General features: G+C 35.2%; 1 protein-coding gene across 6 annotated transcripts in view; it reads left to right on the top strand.

The window, feature by feature from the left end:
* The window catches only part of MBD5 (methyl-CpG binding domain protein 5), a 158,996-nt gene that overhangs the window by 17,738 nt on the left and 121,616 nt on the right, over nt 1–19,642 (top strand). For all 6 annotated transcript variants that reach the window (XR_009054996.1, XM_057743950.1, XM_057743949.1 and 3 more), the window contains exons 2-3: nt 5,692–5,865; nt 6,486–6,607. The gene's annotated coding sequence lies outside the window, so the exon portion shown is untranslated. The remainder of the gene's footprint in view (nt 1–5,691; nt 5,866–6,485; nt 6,608–19,642) is intronic.

A 19,642-nucleotide genomic window follows, 5' to 3' on the forward strand; every position in this document is an offset into this window, starting at 1 on the left:
ATTTATAAGTAATAAAATAATTGTACTACTCTAGACTACTAATTAAGTCTGATAAAACTCATTTGTAAGTAGTTAGTACAGAATACATACTTTCAAAAGGATTCAAACAGGTTTATGAAGTGTACAACTATAAATATCAAAGAGTAAAATAGAGATTTGGGGGGTACTAGCCTAAACTTTTAATTTGGTAGATAAGGAAGCCATCTGAGCTGCTGTCACATGCATGACCTGGAAAAATTTGAGCAATTGTACATTCTTATACTTTTTATGCAAAATATATATTCACAAATAATATCCACCATGTCCAGATTTTTCATAAGGTACTTTGATTTTTGTGAAAATAAGTTATAGTTATTACAAGGCATAGTGTACTTTGTGAAGAAATTGGGCTTATGTTATTACAGTTTTTAACAGTTAACATTTGCATACTCTTTTACATTTATCCAGGATTTTTATATTTATTATTTCAGTTGATCTTAGAAACAGTAGAGATAATACTTATATGGTTGGTAGGAGTTAAGACTCGTTTGGTTGAAGAACACTCTTCCTCTCTGCCCTCCCCTCCCCCCATTCCTCCCTTCCCCTCCACACACACAAGCTTAGGCTAAAAGGAGATTTTGTGGTTTATAGGATAGAATGGTCTCCAGGTAGGCTAATCTGAGGCTTCCAGTTCTTATCGCCTGAATTGGCTTCATTGTCAGCTCCACTTTTGTGTGTCATTGGTCCTGATTTGATTAAGTATTCATCCTTGAACACCTCATTGTGTACAGAGGGATGGGGGCTTTGCTGACTGGCTTTGCCAGTTAGGCCCACTTCTAAAGCTGTGGAACAGGTAAATTGTCCAATGGAAAACTGGTATACAGTTACCAGAAGTAGCAGGAAAGCATGGTGGCGAGGCAGACTTCAAATATCCACTCCAGCGGGTATTATCATCTCTGCTTTACAGATGAGAAAATGGTTAGTCAGAGAGGCTAAATGACCTACCCAAACATAAGTCTTCTGGTAACAAATCCTGCTCCAGGCTGCCCTAAAAGAAAAGGAAAGCAAGAATGAATAAGACAAAAGAAGTGGTTCCAGGTATTTATTTCTAGTTTGTGTTTTGAAGTGAACCAGGCAGTATTGATTTTAGGGTGATAATTGAGTCTGATCTCTGTGATTAGGGTTAGAGTTGTTGAACAAGACATTTGTGGGAAACAAAATGGCACAAGGTCTGCGTAATAAGGTAGGAAGAGATACAGTGGATATGATCCTTAAAACCCAGAGTTAGGAATTTGGGATTAAAATTAAAATAGGTAGCATTTATTAACCATCCCTTATGCCCCAGGCTCTGTGCTAATAAACACTGTTCCTATCTAACACTCACAACATTCCTATGAAATAAGGACTTTACAAATAAGGAAGCTTAAACAAAAATAAATTTAATATATTGTCCAAAAAGTTATATAACTAGAAAGGGGTAGAGTCAGGATTTGAACCCAGGAGGTCTAGAATCCACCATGGTGCCTGTTTTTGTTTTTCACTGTTAACAGTTAAAGTAGCAATGTTTAGAAAGCTGCCATGTGCTGGCTGCCATAAAAGACGTTTGTCTGATGTAGCACCTGTTTGCTAGAAACTTACCCTGTAAGGTTATATAATACAACAATTCATATGCAACCACATTTAAGAATTTAAATTTGAATTGCTGTTTCTACAGATCATTGTTAATGTTAATTTTATACTGTCTTGTTTTATATTTATCTGTTACACATGCACATGGTTTAAAAAATCAAGTAGTCCTACAAGACTTATTTTTAAAAGAAATTATCAGTTTCCTGTTCTACACCTCTTTTCACCAATTTTCCAATTACGAGAAGCAATCACTTTCAGTTTTTTAAGTGTTTCTTTTTGTATTTATGAAGAATATCTTTAAATAAATTATTATAGTTCTATTTCTTGATTTTTTTTTCAGCTTCACATATAATGTATTAAGATGATAAGAAAAGGGGATGTCTGGATAATACATGATTGGGGCTTGATGACTGTGGATGCCATAGATCTGACTATGCTGTTTTGTTCGGGAACCCGCAATATCAGTTTATTGAGAAACTTCCTTTTAATCCAGTTAGATTTGCCAAAGAAGAATCTTTCACTCTCCTGCCTAGAGGTTATAAGATGCACTACTAGCATTTTACAAACTAAGTAGAAGAGGACTTGGGATCTCACATTCAAAGTATAAAATTTCATTCAGTTCTGTTTTCAGTAGAGTACTCTGATGACCAGAATTCTCCAAACTTCCCAGTTTGGGAACCTTCTGTTTTACCACTCCAAAGAATAAACATTGGCTTCTGCTAGGATGATGGAGGGAGGGGTACTTGTCCAGTTGCGAATGGTAGAGAGGGAATGCAAGAGACTAATTCTTAAATAGACTTCCAGCCAGGCTTACTTTTATTTTTACCTTTAACCTACTTCCAAAGTCTGTGTGCTACCAATTCCTAAGTTTCTTGGACTGTCATTCATCTCTCATTCTCTTTTTCTTTCTTGTTTCATGCTTTTTAATAAAATATTTAATATTATATTGTATTTTCATGTGATTTTGAAAGAGGATGAGTTAAATGTGTATGTTCAATCTACCATCTTTAACCAGAAATCAACACTGCACATTTTATTATCTACTGAGTAGTTTCTTCTTTTTAACATTTGTTAGATTTTAAATAAATACCTTTTTTTAAAAATATCAGTTTTAGAAAGACAATTTCTGTTTTTAACAAAATGAGAAATTACCATTTCCAATCCCTATACTCAGCTTCAGAGTAAGATTTGAAGCGATTGCCATTTATGTATCATGTATTTTATACTGAATGCTTTTATTATGACACAGGCCTGCTTCACAGCATGTGGGGATGTTTAGTACTCCATTCCCCTGGGAACAATAGCTAAGAGCCATATATTCACAGCGCTTACTCTATTAGAGTAAGGACATGGATAAGATTATCAAAATTTCCAAATCAAAAACTGGGCAACATAGTTTAACCTTTATAGGAAGTAAGTAGGCCCACCAACCATAGGCCAGACAATGTGCTATGTTTGTTTCATTATCTTACTTAATATATGTATACAGTGATTTTTCATTATTAAAGACAGTGTCCTGTTTACATTTCATTCTTTCATTTAATACATGTATGACATAATTTTTGATTATCACACTATGTTTTATGAATAAAGATTCAGAGACTCAAAGAAGTTAAATTACTTTCCCAAATTCATACAGCTAGTGGGTGACAAAGGTAGAATTTGAACCCAAGATTCACTTACTTCAAAGCTAATACTCTTTAGAAGTGGGGGTGTATAATAAAATCTGGAATTATGGGACCACAGTAAAGGTCCTCAGAACTTGGGGGGGAAGTCACAGAAAGGTTGCTATCAAAAATTGTAACCAGAGAATCATGCCATTTATTCTTTGCACATTTTCACACAACCATTTCATTGAATTCTTGTAACAGCTTTATGAGCTAACTGTGTAGATTTAAATTTTATAGTTATCTCAAATATGTAAAATACTGTTTGCCTATATGTAAAATAGAATTAACTCACAAACCTCTTTTCCTGGCGTCCCCTCCCCATCATTTCTGTAGATAAAGGAAAACTTAATCTTAGCAATTGGTAGTAACTTGGTCATTTCTGAATTAAAATTGAGTCAGTTTAGGCTTTAAACTAAGATTCTTCTTATCCTCTCCTTCCCTTCTACTCTTCCCCAAGTTCCTGGGGAGACTCATATCACCCTGATATCAGCAGATAAGCATGAGTTTCCACATTCTTCTCTCTGCTTGCTGGTCTCTGCTGAGTTACTCTTGGCCTTTGGCATTTGGGCACCATGTGCCGTCATCACTGAGATATATTTCCTCTTGCTTGGCCTCTTGGACTTCATATACTTAATCTACTGCCGCGGTTCTTGCTGTGGCCTCCAGATGTGAGGACCATATACTCTTCACCTTGTTTCTTCAAACCCCAGTCTCCTTAATGTCTGGTAGCTCAGTCTTAGCCATTTTTGCACCCCTCTCCTGGCAAAGGCTTCAGTAACTTTTCAGATGTTCTGCCACAGTGCACTGGCACTCTCAGAATCCAGAGATGTTTTCAGACAAATCCTCCCAGGTTCCTTTCTCAGTCATCATCTTCAGTACTCTACTCAGATACCTCAATACTGTTTTTTGCCTGGTGGACAGTGTCTTATTTGCTTTCCATGGGAAAATGCCTGTTGTGTCCTCTTGCATTCTTATCTGCTCTACAGTTTTTACAGTATAAGCTTTAAGAAGATAATATATAATAGTGCAGCTCTCTTTGTACTGAAGTGATCAATTGACAAAACATATCACATAAAGAAAGCAAGGTATAGAACAGAGTGTATAACTTGCTCCGTTTCTGTAAATACATGTATAGATTAATGCATTAAACATTTCTGAAAGAGTACATGAGTGGTAGCAGGAATTGCCTCTGGAGAGGGAAGGTAGATGTCTGGGGGACAAAACTGGAAAGGAAACTTTTCACTGCCTTTTTATATCTCTCAATTCTATATCATGCAAATAACTTATTCAAAATAAAATAAAATAAAAGATAATTATAAAACATTTATAATTTGGCTTTTTCAGTCCTGCCAAGCTCCAGATCATCTGATTCTCAGCCACAGACAGAAAGTAGTTCCTTTGGCAAGCTGTCTTTTTTTCCCTTCTCTGCTTCCTGATGTGCCAGTCTTTCTTGTAGAACTTTATTGAAGGCTGCATAAAGCAGCAACCTGATCCAACATTGTGAATCTTTCCCCTTCATTAGAAGGGAAAACACTTCAGTAGGAAGATGACCTGAGTCCCAATATATCAGATGATGGCGTAGCTACTTTCCTGACTTGCCAGGATGAGACAGAGGGGTCCTCACTGCCCTTCACCTGACCTCTTTGGCAGGCCAAGACTGTATTTGAGGGTCTGTCACTTGCAAGAATTTTTATCTGCAGGCCTATCACACTGAATAGATGTTTAGTTAATTGTGATAAATATAAATGTATGAATGAATAATTTTATTTATAGGAATAATCCACTTAATTTTAAATTCATTAACTATTTTAAAAGTGTATTTTATATTTCCCAACTTTTCAGTAATTATAGCTGTCTTTTTCCCACTGATTCCAAGATCCAATCAAGGATCATGCATTGTATTCAGTTGTTATATCCATTTAATCTCCTTTAATATTTTTTAAATTTATTTTATTTATTTTTATTATTATTATTATTTTTTGGCTACTTTGGGTATTCATTGCTATGCCGGGGCTTTCTCTAGTTGTGGCGAGCAGGGGCTAATCTTTGTCACGGTGCTTGGGCTTCTCATTGTGATGGCTTCTCTTATTGCAGAACATGGGCTGTAGGTGCACGGGCATCAGTAGTTGTGGCACGTGGACTCAGTAGTTGTGGCACACAGGCTTAGTTGCTCCACGGCATGTGGGATCTTCCTGGACCAGGGCTCGAACCCATGACCCCTGCACTGGCAGGTGGATTCTTAACCACTGTGCCACCTGGGAAGTCCCTCTCCTTTAATCTTAAAAAAAAGAAAAAAAGAAAAATTCCTAGCCTTTTTATGTCATGTTGTTGACATGTTTTATAAGTCTGGGCAAACTGTTTGCAAATGTTCCTTAATTTAGACTTTTCTGAATTTTTTTTTTTTGCTTATTAGATTCAGATTAAACATTCATGGCAAGAATACTCCATTGGTGATGCTGTGCCTTCTCAAAGTATCATATCAAGTGTAAGAGGAAATTAGTAACACAGTAGAAAGCACACTGCTATGATTTGATGGAAGGTCCAATTTGAGTTTTCAATTCTACTTGCTTTACTTTACGTTAAACAGGTAATTTCTAAGTGGTTTGTACTTAAATAGACCAGGTGTCGGGAAATAGTATTTTATCCAATCCATTTGCAATCATTTTGGAACAACAAGAAGTTCCCTTTTTAAATTTATCAGTTCTTATGAGTTTGTAACAGTCTGGGGAGCTCTGGTAAAATCAAGTGTCTGTTTTGCAAAGCTAAGGGCCAGGTGGTAATAATATCCATTCATAGCACTGAAGTGAGAATTACTTGAGATGTTAACAGAAGTAATATGCTCTGTGAAGGGTCTCTATTAATATAATCAACCTCACCGAGGTATTTATCTTTAACCCATATGCAGCATACACTGTTGTTATTGTATATGACACTGTTGTACTTCATGAATATTAATCTTTATAATAACCTTTCTTCTTGGGTAGTGTTATTATCCCCATTTACAGATGAGGAAACTAAGGCACTGAGAGGATAAGTAACTTTCCCAGGGTTATATTAACAAATAAGTGGTAATATTTCCAACTGTTTTTCTGTGAAACCCCCACTTGAAAACAGGCAGCCTATATAGCTCCAATGTGTACTTAAGGATGATTTTCATTCAGCCTCTCCTTTAAATAAATGTGTATGTCTATGTTATTTCTGTTACAGAAAGAAGAGTTACTACTTTATAGGGACTCGTAAAGGCATAGAACATCTAGAGATTTACTGCCTCCATTACGCTGCTGAGTCTCACAGCACGTGTTATGTTTTTATCAGTTTCTCTCCAAAAGGTAGGAATTGTTTTCTCTCCATGAATTCTTCATGTAATTATAGTTTCTTGTCTGTGAACTTAACTTTTATTAAATATGAAAAGAGTATGACATCTGTAGATTAAAATGTCAGACATCTCCAAATAGTTAAGACATATAAACACCTCTGAAAAATATTAATATTATAAAATTAATGTGTATTCATTGTAAAAAATAAAAAAGACATGGAAAAGTATAGTAATCCTACCACCTTGAGATAAGTACTCTTTATATTTTGTTGTATATGTTTCTGAATTCATTGACATGTGTATATGATGCATAATAAAATATATACATGTGTATACATTATTATGTATTGTATATTATATACATGTACAATTTATTATAAACTTATTATTATGTACATATATTATGACTAGAAATAATAGGATATAAATGCTCTTTGGCTAGAATGCTTCTTTTTTTAAGTTTTTTAAATTTAATTTAATTTTATATTGGAGTATAGTTGATTTACACTGTTATGTAAGTTTCAGGTGTACAGCAAAGTGATTCAGTTATACATATACCTATTCTTTTTCAGATTCTTTTTTCACATTAGTTATTATAGAATATTGAGTAGAGTTCCTTGTCTTATACAGTAGATCCTTGATTATTTTATTTATAGTAGTGCGTATATGTCAATCCCAATCTCCCAATTAATCCCTCCCCACCCACCCCCACTTTCCCCCTTGGTAATCATAAGTTTGTTTTCTACATCTGTAACTCTGTTTCTGTTTTGTAAATAAGTTCATTTGTATCATTTTTTTAGATTCTGTATATAAACAATATCATACAATACTTGTCCTTCCTCTGTCTGACTTACTTCACTTAGTATAACAATCTCTAGGTCCATCCATGTTGCTTCAAATAGCATTATTTCATCTATTTTACAGCTGAGTAATATTCCCTTGTATATATGTACCACCCCTTCTTTATTCATTCCTCTGTTGATGGACATTTAGGTTGCTTCCATGTCCTGGCTATTGTAAATACTGCTGCAATGAACATTGGGGTGCATGTATCTTTTTCAATTATGGTTTTCTCTGGATATATGCCCAGTAGTGGTATTGCTTTATCTCATGGTAGTTGTATTTTTAGTTTTTTAAGGAACCTCCATACTGTTCTCCATAGTGGTTGTACCAATTTACATTTCCACCAACAGTGTCCCTTTTCTTCACACCCTCTCCAGTATTTATTGTTTCTAGATTTTTTGCTTATGGCTATTCTCACCGGTGTGAGGTGATACCTCATTGTAGTTTTGATTTGCATTTCTCTAGTAATTGGTGATATTGAGCATCTTTTCATGTGCTTTTTGGCCATCTGTATGTCTTCTTTGGAGAAATGTCTGTTCAGATCTTCTGCCCACTTTTTGATTGGATGGTTTGTTTTTTCATTATTGAGCTTCATGTGCTCTTTGTATATGTTGGAAATTAATCCCTTGTTGGTCACTTCATTTGCAAATATTTTCTCCCATTTTATGGGTTGTCATTTCATTTTATGGCTTCATTTGCTGTGCAAAAGCTTTTAAGTTTAATTAGGTCTGATTTGTTTATTTATGTTTTTATTTTCATTACTGTAGGAGGTGGGTCAGAAAAGATCTTGCTGTGATTTATATCAGAGAGTGTTCTTCCTATGTTTTCCTCTAAGAGTTTTATAGTATCTGGCCTTATATTTAGGTCCTTAATCCATTTTGAGTTGATTTTTGTATATGGTGTTAAGGAGTGTTCTAAATTTATTCTTTTACATGTAGCTGTCCAGTTTTCCCAGTGCCACTTATTGAAGAGACTCTCTTTCCTCCATTGTATATTCTTGCCTCCTTTGTCATAGATTAATTGACCGCAGGTACATGGGTTTCTCTCTGGACTTTCTATCCTGTTTTATTGATCTATATTTCTGGTTTTGTGCCAGTACCATATGGTTTTGACTACTGTAGCTTTATAGAATAGTCTGATGTCAGGGAGCCTGATTCTTCAAGCTCCATTTTTCTTTCTTAGGATTGCTTTGGTTATTCAGGGTCTTTTGTGTTTCCATACAAATTGTAAAATATTTTGTTCTAGTTCTGTGAAAAATGCCATAGGTATTTTGATAGGGATTGCATTTAATCTGTAGATTGCCTTGGGTAATATAGTCATTTTGATAATATTGTTTCTTCCAATCCAAGAATGTGGTATATCTCTCCATCTGTTTGTTTCATCTTTGATTTCTTTCATCATTGTCTTATAGTTTTCTGAGTACAGGTCTTTAATCTCTTTAGTTAGGTTTATTCCTAGGTATTTTATTCTTTTTGTTGCAATGGTAAATGGGATTATTTCCTTAATTTCTCTTTCTGTCCTTTCGTTGCTAGTGCGTAGAAATGCAAGAGATTTCTGTGTATTAATTTTGAATCCTGCAACTGTACCAGATACATTGATGAGCTCTACTAGTTTTCTGGTGGCATCTTTAGGATTTTCTATGTATAGTATCATGTCATCTACAAACAGTGACAGTTTTACTACTTCTTTACCAATTTGGATTCCTTTCATTTCTTTTTCTTCTCTGATTGCCATGATTGGACTTCCAAAACTATGTTGAATAAAAGAGGTGAGAGTGGACATCCCTGTCTTGTTCTTGATCTTACAGAAAATGCTTTCAGTTTTTCACCATTGAGAATGATATTTGCTGTGGGTTTGTCATATATGGCCTTTATTATATTGAGATGTGTTCCCTCCATGCCCACTTTCTGGAGAGTTTTTATCATAAATGGGTGTTGAATTTTGTCAAAAGCTTTTTCTGCATCTATTGAGATGATCATATGGGTTTTTCTTCTTCATTTTGTTAATGTGGTATGTCACATTGATTGATTTGCATGTATTGAAGAATCCTTGCAACCCTGGGATATATTCCACTTAATCATGGGGTGTGATCTTTTTAATTTGTTGTTGGGTTCAGTTTGCTAGTCTTTTGTTGAAAATTTTGTGTCTATGTTCATCAGTGATATTGGCCTATAATTTTCTTTGTTTGTGATATCTTTGTCTGGTTTTGATATCAGGGTGATGGTGGACTCATAGAATAAGTTTGGGAGTGTTCCTTCCTCTGCAATTTTTTCGAAGAGTTTGAGATGTATAGGTGTTAACTCTTCTCTATGTGTTTGATAGAATTTGCCTGTGAAGCCATTTGGTCCTGGACTTTTGTGTGTTGGAAGTTTTAATCACAGTTTTATTTTCATTACTTGTGATTGGTCTGTTCATATTTTCTATTTCTTCCTGGTTCAATCTTGGAATGTTCTGCTTTTCTAAGAGTTTGTCCATTTCTTCTAGGTTGTCCATTTTATTGGCATATAGTTGCTTATAGTAGTCTCTTATGATCCTTTGTATTTCCTGTGGTCTCAGTTGTAACTTCTCCTTTTTCATTTCTGATTTTATTGATTTGAGTTCTCTACCTTTTTTTCTTGATGAGTCTTATGGGGCATAGGTTTATCAACTTTGTTTATCTCCTCAAAGAACCAGCTTTTAGTTTCATTGATCTTTGCCATTGTTTTCTTTATCTGTATTTCATTTATTTCTGTTTTGATGTTTATGATTTCTTTCCTTCTACTAACTTTGGGTTTTGTTTGTTCTTTCTCTCGTTGCTTTAGGTGTGTGGTTAGGTTGTTTATTTGAGATTTTTGTTGTTTCTTCAGGTAAGATTGTATTGCTATAAACCTCCCTTTTAGAACTGCTTTTGCTGCATCCCATAGATTTTGGATCATTGTGTTTTCATTGTCATTTGCCTCTAGGTATTTTTTTAAATTCCTTCTTTGATTTTTTTCCGTGATCCATTGGTTGTTTAGTAACATATTGTTTAGTCTCCGTGTGTTTGTGTGGTTTTTTTTTTTTTTTTTGGTATCCCAATCTCCCAATTCATTCCCCACCAACCCTCCCCGCTTTCCCCACTTGGTGTCCATGTGTTTGTTCTCTACATCTGTGTCTCTATTTCTGCCTTGCATTTCCTCTTTCATAGTTGTTAGCATTTGCCTTATGTATTGAGGGGCTCCTATATTGAGTGCATATATATTTATAATTGTTATCTTCTCTTCTTGGATGGATCCCTTGATCTTTATGTAATGTCCTTTCTTGTCTCTTGTAACATTTTTTGTTTTAAAGTCTATTTTATCTGATATGACTATTGCTACTCCAGCTTTCTTTTGATTTTCATTTGCATGGAATATCTTTTCCATCCCCTCACTTTCCATCTGTATGTGTCCCTAGGTCTGAAATAGGTCTCTTGTAGACAACATATATATGGGTCTTGTTTTTGTATCCATTCAGCCAGTCTGTGTCTTTTGGTTGGTGCATTTAGTCCATTTACATTCAAGGTAATTATTGATATGTATGTTCCTATTACCATTTTCTTAATTGTTTTGTTTTTGTTTTTGTAGGCCCTTTTCTTCTCCTATGTTTCCTGCTTAGAGAATTTCCTTTAGCATTTGTTGTAGGGCTGGTTTGGTGGTGCTGAATTCTCTTAGCTGTTGCTTGTCTGTAAAACTTTTGATTTCTCCCTCAAATCTGAATGAGATCCTTGCTGGGTAGAGTATTCTTGGTTGTAGGTTCTTCCCTTTCATCACTTGAAATATATCATGCTACTCCCTTCTCGCTTGCAATTTCTCCTGAGAAATCAGCTGTTAACCTTATGGGGGTTCCCTTGTGTGTTATTTGTCGTTTTTCCCTTGTTGCTTTTAATAACATTTCTCTGTCTTTAATTTTTGTCAATTTGACTATTATATGTCTTGGCATGTTTCTCCTTGGGTTTATCCTGCCTGGGACTCTCTGTGCTTCCTGCACTTGGGTAGCTATTTCCTTTCCCATGTTAGGGAAGTTTTCAACTATAATCTCTTCCAATATTTTCTCGGGTCCTTTCTCTCTCTCGTCTCCTTCTGGGACCCCTATAATGCAAATGTTGGTGCATTTAACATTGTCCCAGAGGTCTCTTAGGCTGTCTTCAGTTCTTTTCATTCTTTTTTCCTTATTCTTTTCCGCATGAGTGATTTTCACCATTCTGTCTTCCAGATCACTTATTTGTCCTTCTGCCTCAGTTAATCTGCTATTGGTTCCTTCTAGCGTATTTTTCACTTCAGTTATTGTGTTACATATCCCTGTTTGTTTGCTCTTTAATTCTTCTAGGTCTTTGGTAAACTTTTTGATCTTTGCATCTAGTCTTTTTTCAAAGTCCTGGATCATCTTCACCATCATTATTCTGAATTCTTTTTCTGGAAGGGTGCCTATCTCCTCTTCATTTAGTTGTTTTTCTGGGGCTTTATCCTGTCCCTTCATCTGGTACAAAGTCCTCTGCTTTTTCATTTTCTCTATCTTTCTATGGCTGTGGTTTTCAGTTCCACAAGATGAAATACTGCTGTTACTGCTGTCTGCCCTCTTGTGAAGGAAGTTGTCTAGCCATGTGTTTTTATTTTTTACAGTTTTTTTCCTGTAATTGATTTCTAACCTCATTGCATTGTGGTCAGAAAAGATGTTTGATATGGTTTCAATTTTCTTAAATTTACTGAGGCTTGATTTGTGGCCCAAAATGTGATGTCTCCTGGAGATTGTTCCATGTGCACTTGAGAAGAAAATGTTTTCTGCTGTTTTTGGATGGAATGTTCTATAAATGTCAATTAAGTCTATCTGATCTAATGTGTCATTTAAGGCTTGTGTTTCCTTATTGATTTTCTGTGTGGATGATCTGTCCATTGGTATAAGTGGGGGGTTAAAGTCCCCCACTATTATTGTGTTACTGTTGATTTCCCCTTTTATGGCTGTTAGCATTTGCCTTATATATTGAGATGCTCCTATTTTGGGTGCATATATATTAAAATTGTTATGTCTCCTTGGATTGATCCCTTCATCATTATGTAGTGTCCTTCCTTGTCTCTTGTAACAGTCCTTATTTTAAAATCTATTTTGTCTGATAAAAAAGCTGCTACTCTAGCTTTCTTTTGGTGTCCATTTGCATGGAGTACCTTTTTCTATCCCCTCACTTTCAGTCTATATGTGTCTCTAGATCAAAGTGGGTCTATTGTAGACAACATATACACAGGTCTTGTTTTTGTATCCATTCAGCCAGTCTGTGTATTTTGGTTGGTGCATTTAATCCATTTACATTTATGGTAATTATCAATATGTATGTTCCTATTGACATTTTCTTAATTGTTTTGGATTTGTTTTTGTAGGTCTTTTCCCTTCCCTTTCTCTTTTGTTCTCTTCTCTCATGATTTGGTAACTATCTTTGGTGTTGTTTTTGAGTTGCTTTTTCTTTTTTGTGTATCTATTGTAATTTTTGGTTTGCTGTTCCCATGAGGTTTTGATATAGCAGTCTATATGTTGTTTTAAGTTGCTGATCTCTTTCCCACCTAGGGAAGCTCCTTTAACATTTGTTGTAAAGCTGGTTGTTTTTGTTTTATGTACTTTCTTTTTGCCATATAAAGTTAGCATTTTTATGAGGTTAAATCTGTCATTTTCCTCATGGGTTGTGGTTTCAGTATCTGCCTGTACATTGGCTTTTGTTTTTTTAACTGTGTATTATGGTCAGTTTTAAACACAGAGTATTTGGCAGAATAGTATAATGAGCCCCCACATACCTCAATCTATTTCAGTAATTAAGAACTCATAGCTAATTTTGTTTCATTTATACCATCTATATTATTTTTAAGCAAATTCAGACATTAAATCATTAAATATTCCAGTATGCATAGTAACTTTAAAGGTGTTTTTAACTAACCTATATTTTACATCTGCCATACTTTGTCTTGCTGGAATCACTGACCTTCACTATGAGATACTTATAATGTTAAACCAAACGTCAGCATTAGTTAAGATAATTGTTATGTAATTTAGGATTTTCAAATAGCTTCTATGAGAATTTAATAATACTAAATACATATGTTGGGCTTCCTAGGTGGCGCAATGGTTAAGAATCTGCCTGCCAATGCAGAGATCACAGGTTCGATCCCAGCTCCAGGAAGATCCCACATGCCACGGAGCAACTAAGCCCGTGTGCCAAAAAAATAAATAAATAAATAAATAAATAAATAAATACATATGTTGCTCATCTCTCAAGGATTAAATATACATATAAATTATATAGATAAAAAGTTGTGCAGATATAACTGTATAACTTTCTTGTTACTAAAGTTATAGTATAATAGAAATCTTCAGCTTCCTTTTTTACTAAAGTTATACCTTATTAGAATCTATAACTCTTTTTATACCATGATATAAATTTTATTTTTCTGTCCTCAGAAGGCACTGTCCTAAATTGTGAATTATGTTACTATATTAAAAAGATTTTCCAAGCCTTTTGGGTAAAACTTTGTATATGCCACTCCAGAAACATAAGAGGTTTTTTTGTTTTGGGGGTTTTTTTTAATCCTTGGATTAGATAGAATTTTAAATGTTGTATGTCATTAATATCTGATTAGTTTTTGAGCTATCAGTTCAGAAGAAAGCAATACCATGTTAGGGTCTTCTTTGCGATTTGATAGTGAATGTAAAAGTTCATCATAGGAAATTAAGAAAATATCTCATGTTTGCTAATGCCAGAAAGAGTACAGAATATCATTAGATATGATTCTGATTCAAAGCAGAAGGATAAAAAACCAGAGTTAGCCTCAACTGGAAATAAGATTGTCAATGCATATCAAATACAGAAAAGGAAAATAAGTCTGAACCTTTGCCATAGCTAAGTAAAATCATGTAAGTTTTACAGTTGAGAGTCCTTTGGGTTAATATTGCCAGATTATTTCACTTTATAAATAAGGAAACAAAAGAGCAGAGAGCTAACTCAAGCTTGTCTAAAGTCACAAGAATGTTTTTTTATCCAGTTTTCTCAGAAGATATTTAAGAAGTATTATAAATAAAAGGTTCTAAAAAGTTATCATTAGTAACAAGAATAACAATTATTCAGTGCTTACTGTGTAGCAGTCTACTAAATACTTTGAATTACTTGTCTCATTTAATCCTTACAACGTGCTTTGAAGTAAAAACTATTATTATCCCTTTTTACAGAGGTAAGGAATTTGACTGTAACCCAGGCAGTCGGAGACACACAGCTCTCACTCTTAATTGCCGTTATTCAGAGAAGAGACTCTTAAGTGTTATAATCAGTAAGAAATTGTATTTCTCTGTCAAGTAAAGCAGACAGAGTTACTGGAAGAACAGAGAGAGGATTCCAAGGGTCAGTCCTAGAGATAAAGCAGGAGTGGAAAATTTTGGCAAGATAGATGGCAAGAAATTCCATCCTAAGTAAAAAAAAGTGAATGGTCTAATTAAAGAAATTTGTGGCATGGTTTAACTCTAGATTATTCCCTTATTTTCGGGGAATACTGCATTCCTCGATTCATTTTTGCATTTATAAATATTATTTTGGTTTTTCAAATGAAAGATGGCTTTCAGAAAGAGTAAAACAAATACTGTATGCCAACTCATATATACGGAATCTAAAAAAAAAATGGTACTGATGAACCCATTGACAGGTCAAGAATAAGGATGCAGATGCAGAGAATGGACTGGAGGACACGGGGTTGGGGGGGCGAGGGGCGAAGGGGAAGCTGGGACGAAGTGAGAGAGTAGCATAGACATATATATACTACCAACTGTAAAATAGCTAGCTAGTGGGAAGTTGTGTTATAACAAAGGGAGATCAACTTGAGGATGGGTGATGCCTTAGAGGGCCAGGACAGGGAGGGTGGAAAGGAGTCCCGGGAGGGAAGGGAAATGGGGATATATGTATAAATACAGCTGATTCACTTTGGTGTACCTCAGAAGCTAGTACAAGAGTGTAAAGCAATTATATTCCAATAAAGAGCTTAAAAAAATTTTTTTTTAATTTAAAAAATAAAAATAAAAGATGGCTTATATTCTTTATAAATTAGTGAAGAATGCAACACTCAAAATATGTTGACTGTTGCTCCAGGTTTTAATGTTTGTTGCAGTTCGTGTCTAAAGGTTCACGTGAATTAAACAAAAAAAATGAAATCATGAAAGAATAAAGGATTTTTTATAATGAATTTGCAAGTTTGGTTCTAAATAGCAATCACAGTTTTAGCTTGAGGCTTTTCTGGGTGATTGTGAATGATGATTAGGTGAGATTACAGGCCCCAGGCAAAGCCTGAGGACATTAATGCTGCTAGCCAGTCATTTATCCTCAAAAAAATGGTCCTTAGTTTGTGGAGTATTGTTTGAAATACCAGAGGGAATCAAACCTGAGTCTGTCATTTTATCCCAAGGGTCATCTTAGGAATCTGAAGCTTAAATGTTAAGATAAGTGTTTACCAAAATGAAAACCCTTGTCAGGCTTTTCATTTACTGTTGCTTTATTTTATTTTTACTGCTTTGGGGTATGTATTTTTATTACCTCCAGAAGGAATTATGTATAAAAAATCATAACCCCAAGAAAGTAGTATCACTGTTGAACATTGTGTTCAACTGTGTAGAGCATCTATTCAGGGGAAATTGGTAAGATTTTTTTTTTTAAAAGGTAATAAATTCCATCTCTCATTTTTATTAGATTTTCATGGAAATTTATGTCTGAGAGAATTCTGATTTCCTTTTCCTCTTTGCTAAAAACAGTCTTCTAGCCTGATCTTATCATATAAAATTATGAACTGGTTAGTGTGGGTATTTTGAAAGCCCTGAAATTTTGAATTCATGGATAATTTACGTATTTTCAGTTACCAAAACCTCTGTTTCCTTTCATACTTATAGCTCTTTGCTCTAACTCTTCTCTAAAAACTTTGTGACAAATTATTAAAATGACTCCCCCCTCTTTTGAACATATTTACATAATAAAGAGGGAGGAAGTTAACAAACGAAAACATTCCAATGTATGGAATAATAACGATGATGCTAACAGTGTTCTCGCAATCCTCTAATAACATGACGAAGGCTAACAAGTCTTTATACAGGGTTTACTGTATGCCAGTCACTATTCTAATTCACATTCTAACTCAGAACTCCATTATTATCCTCATTTTTAAATGAGGAAACTGAGTCAATAAGAGATTAAATAGTGAGTAGCAAATTCAGGATCGGAAACCTGAACCAGGGCTTGAGAGAGCCACAGCAGAAAATTCTCAGTCCTTCTCCATCTCACATCAATACATACAAGGCTTCATACTGGGAAAATAGTGGTAAATGAGGTAGGCATAGTTCCTGATTTCATTAAACAGAAAATTACACAGTTTATTTCATTTCCATATTATAAGGTAATGGGAGAACATATAGAGAGACCTCATATAGTCTGGGAAAATCAGGCAAAGGATCTCCAAAAGGGGGGCTTTTTGGCTGAGATCTGAGGGAAGAGTAGGATTCACAAGGTCAGAGAGAAATGGGGAGTAGGATGGGCAGGGGCCACATTGTGATTTTTATGGGCCCTAGACACTTTTGCCTTCATGGCCCCCTTCCTCCATAAAAAATATTAAAAATCATATTTCGTGATTATACTGGTCTGAAGAAAAATACGTTAATATTATATACCAAAACATTTTCTTTGACCTAAAAGGGTTTGTTTGTTTGTTTGTTTGTTTCGTATTTTAAAAGAAAGTAAAAAATTTTCATGGACTCCCACAAGTATTTTGGATCCTAGGCACTTGTGCCCACTGTGCCTAATGGATAAGTCAGCCTGGAGGTAAGTGTTGGACCAGAAACATTTTAGATGGAAGGAACAGCATAGGGACTTGCTTGCCCAGTAAACTGAAAGGGGGCCAGTGTGGCCAGAGCAGAGAATGCAGGGGAGGGAGGCGTGCAGTGAGGCTGGTGATGCAGGCAAGGCCCTGTAAGCTGTGTTATTTATCCTAAGAGCTGTGGAAAACTTCCAAAGGGGTGTGTGTGTGTAGGTGTGTATGCTTAAATTAATATATGCACATGGTTAAAATCAATAGTTGTTTGGTTCCCCTTTTCCCACTGAAGCCTCACTTCTCTTTCCACTTTTCCTTCTGATATTTATCTTCATTTATCCAGGTAAAAGCAATTTGCTTCCTCCTCAGATTTTTAGATTTATCACTTTTAGGCTTCATATAGTAATACACACACACACACACAAAAGAGGCATTATAAATTCACTCACTTCCACATCCCACCTCCAGCTTTTCTCTATCATTTTTCATTTAGTTTTATCTCTATTTTTCATTTCTCTGTTGTAACTGGGCAATAAACTAATGCCTTCATATCTTACCCTATTAACTATAGATGCTGCTTTGGGATTGTCCCCTCTATCAGATGAGGATACGTGCACCCACGTTCTCTGTGGTTCTGTTCTCAGTTCTTTCATTAGTGTATTTCTAACATTAATACTGTTTGCATCTATTTTATAACTACAATTAAGTATTATATTATTGTGTGAAAAGTGCCTTTGTGTTTTCTGTTCCCACCACCTGGAACATCCATTCACCCACAGGATCACATTGATTGATCCTACCCTTTCTTAAGTTCTTGACCCAAGTGGCACCTGCTCAGTAGGGCTGTTCCTGACCATCTTATTGGAAATAGCAACCCCTCTACCTGGGATTCTTGCTTTACTTTATGTCATATTTTTTCTCTAGCAATTATTGTTAATACAAATCATATATTTTATTTCACTTAATTTTTAAAATGATTGTCACTCTCCCCATTCTTGACTACAGCTTCAGGAAGACAAGGATTATCTACTTTAATTTGTCTGATTTGTTTGTTTATTATTTTCCCTCTCACTATTACATTATCAGTGGCTAAAATAGTGCCAGATATAGAACATTTGAATCGGTGATTAATTTTAGTCCCAAGTAGTCTTCTTTGGTTATATGTCCTTACTTAGGCAACTTTTCAGTTTTCTTAAAATTTCTAATTGCCTATTTTTGCTTTTCTTGGATTTTTTTTTCTTTATCATAGTCCCAATTCTTTCCAACTCTTCACTATGTGAAACATTCTTGGGCATCTCTTTAGGTTTTTGTTCTTTTCCCTGGGAACTGCTCTTCTAGATCCTTACATCCTCTTACCGCACAACTGTCATCCTAAGGCTTACCTTTCCTACTCTTCTCAACCCACATTTTTCCTCTTTTTCATTGTACATCCTTTGTTTTTTTTGTTTTTTGTTTTTGGTTGCACCACGTGGCAGGCGGGATCTTAGTTCCCTGACCAGGGAATGAACCCACACGCCCACCACGCCCCCTGCAGTGAAAGTGCTGAGTCTTAACCACTGGACCACCAGGGAAGTCCCTGTACATCCTCCTTTAATGAAGCATATTCCTTAGCAACTTTCTAAGAAAGGATATATGGGTGATAAATTTTTTGAACTGTCACATGTTTGAATGTTTTTTGTTTTATTCTCACTAGAAGTATATCCAGGTTCTAACATCAGAAGGTGCAAGCATGGGGCCAGGGCCTGACTGGGGCAAAGCAGAGAAGTGGACTCTGTTCATCAGTATTAGAGGGGGAGAAAAAGTATTACAAGTTGCCTGCTCTACATGAGACACCGTCAAGAAACTGACATTTTGTACCACTTCTACTACTAACTTTTTTTAAATAGTCTTAACAATCATTGTGTTAAAAATTGTAGAAAAGTACCACCTTTGAAGAATGTGCTGAGGATAAACAGTTGCTGCCTGTCTGACTGCTTGCCATCTGAATTCTCTTGATAGTTTGTCTGGGATTCTAGGGTACAAATCATTTTCCCTCCAAACTCAGATGGGGATGCTCCATAGTCTTCTAAAATGTATTAACACCAGCCTAAGTTAGTCCTTCGAAGCTCATCTGCTTTTCCCTTCTGGCAACTTGTGGGGTCCATTCTTGTTTTCCTAGGTGTTTTTCAGTTCCCGGTGATGTGTCTTGGTATAGGCTTTTTTCTGTTCATGTTATATTCAGTGAGTACTTTGATCTGAGGAGCTTAATCCCTAGAAAATCATCTTGTATTGTTTCTTTAGTAGTGTCCTCCCTTTTATTTTCTTTTTTTTTTTTTTCTTCTTTTTCTTGCCTTCTGTAACTTTTCTTATTCTATGAAGGACATATGAGCTGAACATCTCTTCTTTACAAGAAT

The sequence above is a fragment of the Hippopotamus amphibius genome, chromosome 8, assembly GCF_030028045.1.
Source record: "Hippopotamus amphibius kiboko isolate mHipAmp2 chromosome 8, mHipAmp2.hap2, whole genome shotgun sequence".
NCBI lineage: Eukaryota > Metazoa > Chordata > Mammalia > Artiodactyla > Hippopotamidae > Hippopotamus > Hippopotamus amphibius.